This window comes from Triticum urartu, chromosome 5A, assembly GCF_056163025.1.
Source record: "Triticum urartu cultivar PI428250 chromosome 5A, HENAU_Tu73, whole genome shotgun sequence".
In the NCBI taxonomy this organism is placed as follows: Eukaryota; Viridiplantae; Streptophyta; class Magnoliopsida; order Poales; family Poaceae; genus Triticum; species Triticum urartu.
This window is the reverse complement of record NC_141877.1, coordinates 208,866,641-208,881,008: the sequence shown is the minus strand read 5'-3', so window position 1 is coordinate 208,881,008 and position 14,368 is coordinate 208,866,641.

Here is a 14,368-nt window from a genome sequence, read left to right as displayed (position 1 = left end):
ATCCATTAACAGGTCCAAACAAGCATAGCAAAAGTGCAATTGATAAACAGATTTCAGACTAACACTAGTCTGGAATTTCAGATCAGGTAGCACACTTTGGAGCATGACAACTATATGCTACAGGAACTTAACATGGCAAAGTAAGACATGGCATGGAGCTACTCAAAGATCTTAACAAAAGTCCCTTAGTGACCTTGAGCCAAAAGGGATCAGAAAATACAATTGCAAGCATGTGAACTTGGCAAAAACATAATCAGATCACAGACTTAGTGAAAAACTGGAGCATGCAAATCTGTTAACAAGTAGGCATGTTTACGAGTTCGATGCACTCACTACAGAGCAAGACATGACAATCTAAGCATACACCCATCAAGAATACACATTGTATAAGCTAGACATGGCAAGAACAATAACATAGCATGCACGGATCAACAACAACATCCTCGGCAAAATCGCTAACAAGTAGACAATCTGCCAGGAATTACGAAATAGCAAAAGTAGAGCTCGATTCACTCAAGCTAGGGTGCTCCATAATTGCAAACAAAGACATGGTTGGATAGAGCACTACAAGATTAACAAAACATCCTTACCAATCATCCTCAAAAGAGGCACGGATCACTAGGAAACAACATGAACATATGGCATATTGAGAAAAACAGATCAAGGACTTAGTGGGATTTCTAAGTCCCTGAAATCAGCGTTAACGAATGCACCACTTTGCAAGCTTGTGCTAGTCACCACACACATCACAAAAATACATGGATAGCACCTCTGTAAAGATGGCAAAGCATATAACAAAACACATGTAGAGAGCTCAGGAGCATATCATGCACACATTAATCATGGCAAAAATGACAAATAGCTATTTAGTGCAGCAGATCTGACAATTAACTCAAATAGCACTCTTCCAACAGCATTTCGGGCATCAAGATGAGCTCTAATGAAAATGACGGAATGAGATGAAATGATGTACTCTCTAAGACGAACAGTTTGATATGCTATACGCGCAAAACAGAGCTACGGATGCGGAGATACGATGCGTCAAAGTATGCAAAAAGAACTGGAGAGGGGAAAAAGTCAACCCTCTAGGGTTTGGATCCAGATCTGGATCAGGGTGGCACGCTTTACGAGGATCGCCAGAACAGGATCTCGCCGGAGGACTTGCCGCGGGGAGGAGGCAGACGCGGCCGGCCGGCTTCGGAGGTGGCCGGAGCGGCGGAGGAGCTCGCCGGAGCGCTCCCAGCGACGAGGGCGACGCGGAGGCGCGGGACGACCAGGAGGCGCGGCGACCGGGAGGCGGCGCCGAGCTCGCCGGTGGCGGGGCGTGCGGTGGCGGATCGGCAAGGCGGGCGGCGCGCGGCAGGAGGAAGGAGGCGGCGCGCGGGCGCGGGGCGCGACCCAATTGACTTGGCGGAGAGGGCCCGCCCTGGGCCGAGACGGGCCGGCGGCAGGAGGAGTGGCTGGTGCCACGTGGCGGCCTCTGAGTGGCTGTGGGCGGCGGCGGACACGGTGTCCGGCGCGGCGGACATGTCCGGCTTGTGACGGGGCGAATTTTAGGGTTTCGGGGGGAGAGAAGAACCGTGGATCTCGGAGGAGGACCTATTTATAGGCATAGGAGGAGCTAGGAGTGTCCAAATGAGGTGCGGTTTTTGGCCAGGCGATCATGATCGAACGCTCTAGATGATGGAGAGGGTTTTGGTGGGTTTTGGGCCAAATTGGAGGGGTGTTGGGCTGCAACACACACGAGGCCTTCTCGGTCCCTCGGACCGTTGGAGTATCAAACGAAGTCCAAATGGTACAAAACTTGACAGGCGGTCTACCGGTAGTAAACCAAAGCCGCTTGGCAAGTCTCGGTCCAATCCGGAAATGTTTAACCCCCACACATGAAAAGAAGGTAGAAATGACCACCGGAGGAGATAGGAGCGCCGGAATGCAAAACGAACAACGGGGAAAATGCTCGGATGCAAGAGACGAACACGTATGCAAATGCAATGCACATGATGACATGATATGAGATGCGTGACAACGAAAACAACACATGGAGACAAAAAAAACCCGAACCCGAGGAAATAAAATAACTTAGCGCCGGAAACGGCAAGAGTTGGATTACATACTAGGTAAATCACATCCGGGGTGTTACAACACTCCACCACTACGAAAGGATCTCGTCCCGAGATCTAGGACTGGAAGAACACCGGGTACTCAGAACGGAGGTGATCCTCGCGTTCCCAGGTGGCTTCACGGTCGGAATGGTGTGACCACTTGACTTTGAGGAATTTGATTGACTTATTGCGAGTCTTGCGTTCAGTCTCTTCAAGAATAGCCACGGGGTGCTCACGATAAGAGAGATCTTCTTGGAGATCAATGTCTTCGAAGTTGACGGTGCGGTCAGGTGTCTTGAAGCACTTGCGGAGCTGAGAGACATGGAACACGTCATGCACATTTGCAAAGTTTGAAGGAAGCTCGAGTTGATAGGCGAGATCGCCTCTCTTGCTGACAATCTTGAAAGGACCCACGTATCTAGGGGCAAGCGTCCCTTTGATACCGAAGCAACGAGTACCTTTCATTGGAGAGACGCGAAGGTACACATGATCTCCGATCTCGAAAGCCAAATCACGGTGCTTACTATCATAGTAGCTCTTCTGGCGCGATTGCACTGCTTTGAGGTTATCACGAATGAATTTACACATTTCCTATGCCTCTGTGATTAACTCATTTCCCAGAAGTTGACGCTCACCGGTTTCAGACCAATTGAGTGGAGTACGGCACTTCCTGCCATACAGAATTTCGAATGGGGCCTTGCCCGAACTTGCTTGAAAACTGTTGTTGTAGGAGAATTCAGCATATGGAAGACAATCTTCCCACTTCATGCCGAAGGATATCACACAAGCCCTGAGCATATCTTCAAGAATCTGATTGACACGCTCGACGTGACCGCTAGTCTGAGGGTGGAAAGATGTGCTGAAGCGGATGTTGGTGCCCATGGCCTTTTTAAAAGACTCCCAAAACTTGGAGGTAAAGATGCTGCCACGGTCTGAAGAGATCACCTATGGAATACTATGCAGCGAGACAATCCGAGAGGTATACAGCTCCGCCAATTGAGCTGCAGTGATTGACTCTTTGATAGGCAGAAAGTGAGCCACTTTAGTGAGTTTGTCGATGACAACGAATATAGCATCATTGCCATGCTTGGACTTTGGAAACCCAGTCACGAAGTCCATCTCAATGTGGTCAAACTTCCATTCTGGAATGGCAAGAGGTTGGAGGAGACCAGCTGGCCTTTGGTGTTCTGCCTTCACTCTTCTGCAGACATCACACTCATTCACGAACTAAGCAATCTCGCGCTTCATTCGAGTCCACCATTAAGCCTGCTTGAGGTCCTGATACATCTTCGTACTCCTAGGGTGGATGGAGAGGAGTGAATTGTAAGCCTCGTTCATGATAACCTTACGAAGATCACCTTTGGGCACAACAATACGATCCTCGAAGAAGAGAGTATCCTTATCATCAAGGCGGTAGCACTTGTACTTGGGTTGACTCTTGGCAATCCCAATCTTCACCTTCTTCACCATAGCATTAAGAAGTTCAGCCTCGCGAATCTGCTCTTCCAAGGTAGGAGAGACTTGAAGGTTGGCGAGGAACCCTTGAGGAACAACTTGCAGATTGAGTTTGCGGAAAGCTTCACAAAGCTCAGGTTGGTAAGGCTTGAGAATCAGACTGTTGCAGTAAGTCCTCCTGCTCAATGCGTCAGCAATCACATTGGCCTTGCCTGGAGTATACTCGATACTCGGATTATACTCTTGAATCATTTCGACCCAACGAGTCTGCCTGAGGTTGAGATTAGGCTGAGTGAAGATGTACTTGAGACTCTTGTGGTCAGTGAAGATGTCCACTTTTCTTCCCAATAAGAGATGTCTACAAGTCAAAAGAGCATGCACAACTGCCGCCAACTCGAGGTCATGAGTGGGGTAGTTCTTCTCGTTGGGCTTCAACTGGCGAGAGGTATAAGCCACAACTTTCTTCTCTTGCATCAACACTACACCAAGACCTTGAAGAGATGCATCGCAGAAGACCTCGAACGGTTTGGATTCATCAGGAGGAGTCAGAACTGGAGCAGTGACCAATTTCTCTTTCAAAGTGTTGAAAGCGATGTCACATTCCGGAGACCAAACGTACTTGACGTGCTTCTGGAGAAGGTTTGAAAGAGGCTTCGCGATCTTTGAAAAGTTCTCCACGAACCTTCGACAGTAGCTTGCGATACCGAGGAAGCTACGGAGTTGCTTCACGTTCTGAGGTGGTTGCCAATTCACAATTGCAGACACCTTCTCAGGATTAACCGCAATGCCCTTGGCAGAGATGATATGACCAAGATAAAGAACCTCATCGAGCCAAAATTCGCACTTTGAGAACTTGGCGTAGAACTGGTGTTCCCTGAGCTTATCGAGTACCAAACGCAAATGCTTGGCATGATCTTCCTTGTTCTTCGAAAAGACCAGAATGTCGTCGAGATAGACCAAAACAAAGTCATTTGTGTAGGCGTTGAAGATGAAGTTCATCATGCGAGAGAAAGTCGGAGGAGCGTTGACGAGGCCAAAAGACATGACAGTGTATTCATATGAACCATAGCTTGTCCTGAAGGCCGTCTTGGGAATATCTTGCTCACGGATTCGAATCTGGTGATAACCCATACGGAGATCAAGCTTGGAGAATACTTGGGCACCTTTGAGTTGTTCGAACAACTCATTGATGTTGGGAAGTGGGTACTTGTTCTTGATAGTCTTCTTGTTCAATGGACGGTAGTCAACACAAAGTCGGCCCGTTCCATCCTTCTTCTTCACAAAAAGTACTCCACAACCCCACGAAGAAGAACTAGGTCGGATGAGACCCATTCTCTCTTGAATATCGAGTTGCTTCTTCAGCTCCTTCAACTCTTTAGGTCCGAGCTTGTAAGGACGCTTGCAAACCGGTTCCGTGCCAGGTTCAAGATCGATGACGAATTCAACTGGCCGGTGCGGAGGCATTCCTGGAAGCTCTTCTAGAAAGACGTCTTGATATTCGCAAACGACTGGAATTTGCGAGATGGCATCCAGTTCACCCTTCTCATTGAGAGAAAACAGACGGATTGTATCATCACGAGTGGCAAAGACAATTACATCCTCAGACGAATGAGTCAACTAAATCTGCCTGGCAGCACAATCAAGATGCACCTTGTGCTTAGAAAGCCAATCCATTCCGAGAATAAGATCAATATCCGAGTTACCAAGAACCACCGGAGAAGAAAGAAACTTGTAGTCGCCCAACGTGATAGTAACATCCGGGGCCATATCGCTTGCATTCATGAATTTACCCGGAGAAACAACGGATAACTGACTAGGCAAATCTTGTAAAGGCAACTCATGCTTAGAAACAAATGGTCTCGAGATGAAATAATGCGATGCACAAGTGTCAAAAAGAACTTTTGCAGGAACATCGTTAACAGGAAGGTTACCCATGATGACATCTGGCGAGTCCTCTGCCTGAGCTGCATTCAGCAAGTTGACCTTGGCGTGCTTGGGGTTATGCTTGACCACAGCTGTACTTGCCGATCTCACAGGAGGAGGAGGAGGGAGACGCCTCTGATTGAAGAACTTGTTGGCATAGTGACCCTTCTGTTGGCACTTGTTGCACGTGACCTCTGAAAGCGGACGGTGATACGGAGCACTCAATCTTGGAGCTTGAGACGAAGTCTTGTTCTGAAAGCCAGGGTTGGGTGGGTGGGAAGATCTACTGCCACCTTTGCTCTTTTGCTTATACGGCTGACGGAACGAAGGAGGAGGAAGACAATACTTCTGATGCTTAGCCACTTGTGTAGAGGAAGAAGGAGTAGCATCTCTGACTCGCTTCTTAGAAGCATCACACTTCAGTTGAGCAGACTCTTGCTTCAATGCCATGTTGTAGAACTCATCGTACCTCCTGGGCTCAAAGAGAACAAGAGCTAGCTGGATTTCTTCTCTGAGACCACCCCTGAACTAGTATATCATGCTTTTTTCGCCAGAGACGTCCTGCTTAGCAAAGTGGGCGAGCTTCTGAAACAACTTGTTGTAGTCATAGACAGACATAGAGCCCTGCTTCAGGTTGCGGAATTCCTCATGCTTGCTTTCAACCACGCTCTGAGGAATATGATGAGCTTTGAAGTCTTGACGGAATTCATCCCAGGTAATCACACGGCCTCCTTTGGAATCTTTGTACTGCTGGAACCATTCTGCAGCTTGGTCTTTAAGTTGGAAGGAAGCGAACTTGACAAAGTCCTCAGGCCTGATGTTACTGCACTCTAAATGCTTGCACAAGTCCACGAGCCAATCGTCAGCATCAGTTGCCTCAACACAATTGCTGAAGGTCTTTGGCTGGTTAGCAAGGAACTGGTTGAGTGTAGCAAAGTGATTCTGATTGTTGCCCTGGTAGCCTTGGTTGCCTTGGTTCGCTTGGTTGCGCTCTTGAAGAATTTGCATGATCAACTGCATGTTTGCATTGGTTGCGGCCATCACAGCTTGCCATGCCTCCGGAGGTGGAGGTGGTGGTGTCGGATCAGGATTCGGAGTCGTGCGCATTGGAGGAGCCATCCTGAACAGATTGACATCCATTAGCACATTGACAGATAAAATTGAAGCTGAATCCAACGGGTTGAAATTGCAACATATAGTCTTCACATGGAACAAAATGAACGAATGCATTCCAATTGAAATGGTCACATATCCATAAATTGAGAAGCCACTTAGAATTTAGGTAGAGGAATAAATCAACAAGGTACGGAGCAAGAACGAATACTCGGTAAAGATCACCCAATCTCCAACCAAATATCCGTGGAAGAAGAACTAGAGCTACAAGAATTCCCACCTATGAAACTCCCGAACCTTTCCGGTTATGCAATAGGTGTTGGGGATACAGGGGAAGCATAATATCTCACCCAAATCTAGCAAATCCTACATCCAACTGTGTCCATCCTTCAACACATAACCGAGAAAAACTTCGGAAACCATCTACCTCAACCTTCGAAAAGCATCCGTTATACAAGTTATGGCAATACTCTCGAACTCCCGCCCCAGTACTGGGTGGCGTCAAGGTTATCTCATCAACAAATTCATAAAAGAGATTTTCGATGACGGCGAACTAAACTCAGGTATTCCTGAACTGCAACGATAAAATTGTGACGACAACACCTCGGAGCTCAACTCCCCGGGACACTGCCACAACCCCTAAATGACAGGAGGCACCTAGAACAATGTTCTCGTCACAAATCGATCGGAACGATTCCAAGATACCCGCGTGATCCTAAATTTTTTTTGTGAAATTTGAGAAGAGAAGAGTCAAAACTCTACGTCAGGATGCCTTACCAGAGCAATGAAGGGACTGGGGAGTAAAAAGAATTCCTAAACTCTCCGATATATAACTCCTAAATGACTCAAAACATTTTTTTCTAGACCCAACAATGGCTGCTAATTCGATCAAGCAGTGGGGGCTCCTAAGGTCGGGGAAGGCTCTGATTACCAACTTGTAACGCCCTCGATGCGGCTATATCTCCTACGTGTCGAAGCACGACTTAGAGGCATAACCGCATTGAAAGCAATGTCGCAAGTAAGGTAATCTTCACAACAACCCATGTAAATAGATAATAAAAGGGAAGGTACATAGTTGGCTTACACTCGCCACGTCAAACAAAGTACATAAATAGCATTACAATCATCCAATCACTCATGGTCCGACTACGGTACCAAAATAAAAGATCAACCCCAACAAGCGACATGGTCCCGATCGCCTCAACTGGGCACCACTACTGATCATCAGGGAAAGACACATAGTAGCGACGGGAGGCTTCATCGAACTCCCACTTGAGCTCAAGCGCATCATCTGGAACGGAGTCATCAGGCCCTGCATTTGGTTTGGAAGTAATCTGTGAGCCACGGGGACTCAGCAATCTCGCACCCTCGCGATCAAGACTATTTAAGCTTATAGGTAAGGTAAGGTAATATGTGGGCACGGCTTTCGAAAGTTCAAATCCGTGCAGGGGAGTCCCAACTTAGCCCATCACAATCTCTCACGGTCAACGAAGGATAAACCTTCTCCTGAGACATTCCGATCAGACTCGGTATCCCGGTTCTACAAGACAACCTCGACAAAGATAAAACAAGACCAGCAACACCGCCCGAATGTGCCGACAAATCCCTATAGGAGCTGCACATATCTTGTTCTCAGGGCACACTCAGATTGGTCAAGCTACGAGTAAAACCAACCCTCGAGTTTCCCCGAGGTGGCCCCGCAGGCTGCCCAGTTCGGACCAACACTCAGAGGAGCACTGGCCCGGGGGGGGGGGGTTAAATAAGATGACCCTTGGGCTCCGGAAACCCAAGGGAAAAAGAGGCTAGGTGGCAAATGGTAAAACCAAGGTTGGGCATTGCTGGAGGAGTTTTATTCAAGGCGAACTGTCAAGGGGTTCCCATTATCACCCAACCGCGTAAGGAACGCAAAATCCGGGAACATAACACCGATATGACGGAAAACTAGGGCGACAAAAGTGGAACAAAACACTAGGCAAAAGGCCGAGCCTTCCATCCTTTACCAAGTATATAGATGCATTAAGATAACAAGATAATATAGTGGTATCCCAACAAGAAAATAATGTTCCAACAAGGAACGATCTCCAATCTTCACCTGCAACTAGCAACGCTATAAGAGGGGCTGAGCAAAGCGGTAACATAGCCAATCAACGATTTGCTAGGACATGGTGGGTTAGAGGTTTGACATGGCAATTTGGGAGGCATGATAAGCACGTGGTAGGCATCGTAGCATAGGCATAGCAAAAGAGCGAGCATCTAGCAAAGCAAAGATAGAAGTGATTTCGAGGGTATGATCATCTTGCCTGCAAAGTTGTTAGAGTTGACTGAATCCTCGAAAGCAAACTCAATGGGCTCCTCGTTAGCAAACTCGTCTCCCGGCTCTACCCAAGCAAGACAAAACAAGCAAGAGGAATACAATCAACCACGTGCAAAGCTCAAACAACATGATGCAAACATGGTATGCTATGTGGGATGCGATATGTGATGCATATGCAAGATTTGACAAGGAATGAATGAACCTGGCCTCAACTTGGAAATCTAAGAGTGCCACTGGAAAGGTGAGGTGATTTCGGTTGAAATCGATATAAAGAACACCGGAACCGGAGACACGGTTTGGAAATGGCAAGCAAAACGAATATGGCACCGGTCTGCGATATACAGCAAGTAGCCATCTAAATGCATCGAGATAAATATGCTACAACACTCAAACAAGACAACAAAATACATGGCAGAGATCCATTCATAAAGCTTAACAAAAGATGAACACTGAGCTACGGCCAATTCATCCATTAACAGGTTCGAAAAAGCATGGCAAAAGTGCAATCGATAAACAGGTTTCAGACTTAGTGAAATTAACACTAGTCTAGAATTTCAGATCAGGTAGCACACTTTGGATCATGAAAACTATATGCTACAGGAACTTAACATGGCAAAGTAAGGCATGGCATGGAGCTACTCAAAGAGCTTAACAAAAGTCCCTTAGTGACATTGAGCCAAAAGGGATCATAAAATACAATTGAAAGCATGTGAACATGGCAAAAACATAATCAGATCACAGACTTCGTGAAAAACTGGAGCATGCAAATCTGTTAACAAGTAGGCATGTTTACGAGCTCGATGCACTCACTAAAGAGCAAGGCATGACAATCTAAGCATACACCCATCAAGAATACACATTGTATAAGCTAGAAATGGCACGAACAACAACATATCATGCACGGATCAACAACAATATCCTCGGCAAAATCGCTGACAAGTAGACAATCTGCCAGGAATTACGAAATAGCAAAAGTAGAGCTCGATTGACTCAAACTAGGGTGCTCCATAATTGCAAACAAATACATGGATGGATAGAGCACTACAAGAGTAACAAAACATCCTTACTGATCATCCTCAAAAGAGGCACGGATCACTAGGAAACAACATGAACATATGGCATATTGAGAAAAACAGAACAAGGACTTGGTGGAATTTCTAAGTCCCTGAAATCAGCGTTAACGAATGCACCACTTTGCAAGCTTGTGCTAGTCACCACACACATCACAAAAATACATGGATAGCACCTCTGTAAAGATGGCAAAGCATAAAACAAAACACATGTAGAGCTCAGGAGCATATCATGCACACATTAATCATAGCAAAAATCGCAAATAGCTATTTAGTGCAGGAGATCTGACAATTAACTCAAATAGCACTCTTCCAACAGCATTTCTGGCATCAAGATGAGCTCGAATGAAAATGATGCAATGATATGAAATGATGTACTCTCTGAGGCGAACATGTTGATATGCTACACGCACAAAACGGAGCTACGGATGCGGAGATACGATGCGTCAAAGTATGCAAAAAAAATAACTGGAGAGGGGAAAAAGTCAACCCTCTAGGGTTTGGATCCAGATCAGGATCGGGGTGGCATGCTTTACGAGGATCGCCGGAACAGGAGCTCACCGGAGGACTTGCCGCGAGGAGGAGGGAGACGCGGCCGGCCGGCTTCGGAGGTGGCCGGAGCGGCGGAGGAGCTCGCCGGAGCGCTCCCGGCGACGAGGGCGACGCGGAGGCGCGGCGACCGGGTGGCGGCGCCGAGCTCGCCGGCGGCGGGGCACGCGGTGGCGGATCGGCGAGGCGGGCAGCGCGCGGCCGGAGGAAGGAGGCGGCGCGCGGGCGTGGGGTGCGGCCCGGTTGACTTGGCGGAGAGGGCCCGCCCTGGGCCGGGACAGGCCGGCGGCGGGAGGAGTGGCCGGTGCCACGTGGCGGCCTCTCAGTGGCCGCGGGCGGCGGCGGACGCGGTGTCTGGCGCGGCGGACATGTCCGGCTCGCGACGGGGCGAATTTTAGTGTTTCGGGGGAAGAGAAGAACCGTGGATCTCGGAGGAGGACCTATTTATAGGCATAGGAGGAGCTAGGAGTGTCCAAATGAGGTGCGGTTTTCAGCCACGCGATCGTGATCGAACGCTCTAGATGATGGAGAGGGTTTTGGTGGGTTTTGGGCCAAATTGGAGGGGTGTTGGGCTGCAACACACACGAGGCCTTCTCGGTCCCTCGGTTAACCGTTGGAGTATCAAACAAAGTCCAAATGGTACAAAACTTGACAGGCGGTCTACCGGTAGTAAACCAAAGCGTCTTGGCAAGTCTCGGTCCAATCCGGAAATGTTTAACCCCCACACACGAAAAGAAGATAGAAATGACCACCAGAGGAGATAGGAGTGCCGGAATGCAAAACGGACAACGGGGAAAATGCTCGGATGCAAGAGACGAACACGTATGCAAATGCAATGCACATGATGACATGATATGAGATGCGTGACAATGACAACAACACACGGAGACAAAAAAACCCGAACCCGAGGAAATAAAATAACTTAGCGCCGGAAACGGCAAGAGTTGGATTACATACTAGGTAAATCACATCCGGGGTGTTACACATAACTTCCAGAACAGGATTACCGTACTACTCTGGAGCGGATCTTACTCTGGTTGACCTACGAGGTTCAGCAACAACTTGATCTAAAGTTTCATGATCATCATCATGAACTTCCTCACTAATTGGTGTAGGTGTCGTAGAAACCGGTTTCTGTGATGAACTACTTTCCAATAAGGGAGCAGGTACAGTTACCTCATCAAGTTCTAATTTCCTCCCACTCACTTCTTTCGAGAGAAACTCCTTCTCTAGAAAAACTATGAATTTAGCAACAAAAGTCTTGCCTTCGGATCTGTGATAGAAGGTGTACCCAACAGTCTCCTTTGGGTATCCTATGAAGACACATTTCTCCGATTTGGGTTCGAGCTTATCAGGTTGAAGCTTTTTCACATAAGCATTGCAGCCCCAAACTTTCAGAAACAACAACTTTGGTTTCTTACCAAACCACAGTTCATAAGGCGTCGTCTCAACGGATTTCGATGGTGCCCTATTTAAGGTGAATGCGGACGTCTCTAAAGCATAACTCCAAAACGATAGCGGTAAATCAGTAAGAGACATCATAGATCGCACCATATCTAGTAAAGTACGATTACGATGTTCGGACACACCATTACGCTGTGGTGTTCCAGGTGGCGTGAGTTGTGAAACTATTTCGCATTGTTTCAAATGAAGACCAAACTCATAACTCAAATATTCTCCTCCACGATCAGATCATAGAAACTTTATTTTCTTGTTACGATGATTTTCTACTTCATTCTGAAATTCTTTGAACTTTTCAAATTGTTTCAGACTTATGTTTCATTAAGTAGATATACCATATCTGCTTAAATCATCTATGAAGGTGAGAAAATAATGATATCCGCCACGAGCCTCAACATTCACCGGACCACATACATCTGTATGTATGATCTCCAACAAATCTATTACTCTCTCCATAGTTTCGGAGAACGGCGTTTTAGTCATCTTGCCCATGAGGCACGGTTCGCAAGTACCAAGTGATTCATAATCAAGTGGTTCCAAAAGTCCATCAGTATGGAGTTTCTTCATGCGCTTTACTCCGATATGACCTAAACGGCAGTGCCACAAATAAGTTGCACTATCATTATCAACTCTGCATCTTTTGGTTTCAATATTATGAATATGTTGTTGGGGAACGTAGCATAAATTCAAAATTTTCCTACGTGTCACCAAGATCTATCTATGGAGTCATCTAGCAATGAGGGAGGAGTGGATCTACATACCCTTGTAGATCGCGCGCGGAAGCGTTCAAGAGAACGGGGTTGATGGAGTCGTACTCGTCGTGATCCAAATCACCGATGATCCTAGCGCCGAACGGACGGCACCTCCGCATTCAACACACGTACGGAGCAGCGACGTCTCCTCCTTCTTGATCCAGCAAGGGGGGAGGAGAGGTTGATGGAGATCCAACAACACGATGGCGTGGTGGTGAAAGTAGCGGGATTCCAACAGAGCTTCGCCAAGTGCCGCGGGAGGAGGGAGATGTGTCACGAGAGGGAGAGGGAGGCGCCAGGCCTTGGGTTTGGTTGCCCTCCCTTTCCCCCACTATATATAGGGCCAAGGGAGAGGGGGAGGGCGCAGCCTTGCCCCTTCCTTCAAGGAAGGGTGCGGCCAAGGGGGGAAGGAGTCCATCCTCCCCAAGGCACCTCAGAGGTGCCTTCCCCCTTTAGGACTCTCCCCTTTTCCTCTACTCTTGGCGCATGGGCCTCTTGGGGCTGGTGCCCTTGGCCCATATAGGCCAAGGCGCACCCCCTACAGCCCATGTGGCCCCCCGGGGCAGGTGGCCCCACCCGGTGGACCCCCGGGACCCTTCCGGTGGTCCCGGTACAATACCGGTGACCTCGAAACTTGTCCCGATGGCCGAAATAGCACTTCCTATATATAATTCTTTACCTCCGGACCATTCCGGAACTCCTCATGACGTCCGGGATCTCATCCGGGACTCCGAACAACTTTTGGGTTACCGCATACTAATATCTCTATAACCCTAGCGTCACCGAACCTTAAGTGTGTAGACCCTACGGGTTCGGGAGACATGCAGACATGACCGAGATGACTCTCCAGTCAATAACCAACAGCGGGATCTGGATACCCATGTTGGCTCCCACATGTTCCACGATGATCTCATTGGATGAACCCCGATGTCAAGGACTTAATCAATCCCATATACAATTCCCTTTGTCTAGCGGTACGATACTTGCCCGAGATTCGATCGTCGATATCCTGATACCTTGTTCAATCTCGTTACCGGCAAGTCTCTTTACTCGTTCCGTAACACATCATCCCGTGATCAACTCCTTGATCACATTGTGCACATTATGATGATGTCCTACCGAGTGGGCCCAGAGATACCTCTCCGTTTACACGGAGTGACAAATCCCAGTCTCGATTCGTGCCAACCCAACAGACACTTTCGGAGATACCTGTAGTGTACCTTTTGTAGCCACTCAGTTACTTGTGACGTTTGGCACACCCAAAGCACTCCTACGGTATCCGGGAGTTGCACAATCTCATGGTCTAAGGAAATGATACTTGACATTAGAAAAGCTTTAGCATACGAACTACACGATCTTTGAGCTAAGCTTAGGATTGGGTCTTGTCCATCACATCATTCTCCTAATGATGTGATCCCGTTATCAACGACATCCAATGTCCATGGTCAGGAAACCGTAACCATCTATTGATCAACGAGCTAGTCAACTAGAGGCTTACTAGGGACATGGTGTTGTCTATGTATCCACACATGTATTTGAGTTTCCTATCAATACAATTCTAGCATGGATAATAAACGATTATCATGAACAAGGAAATATAATAATAAATAATTTATTATTGCCTCTAGG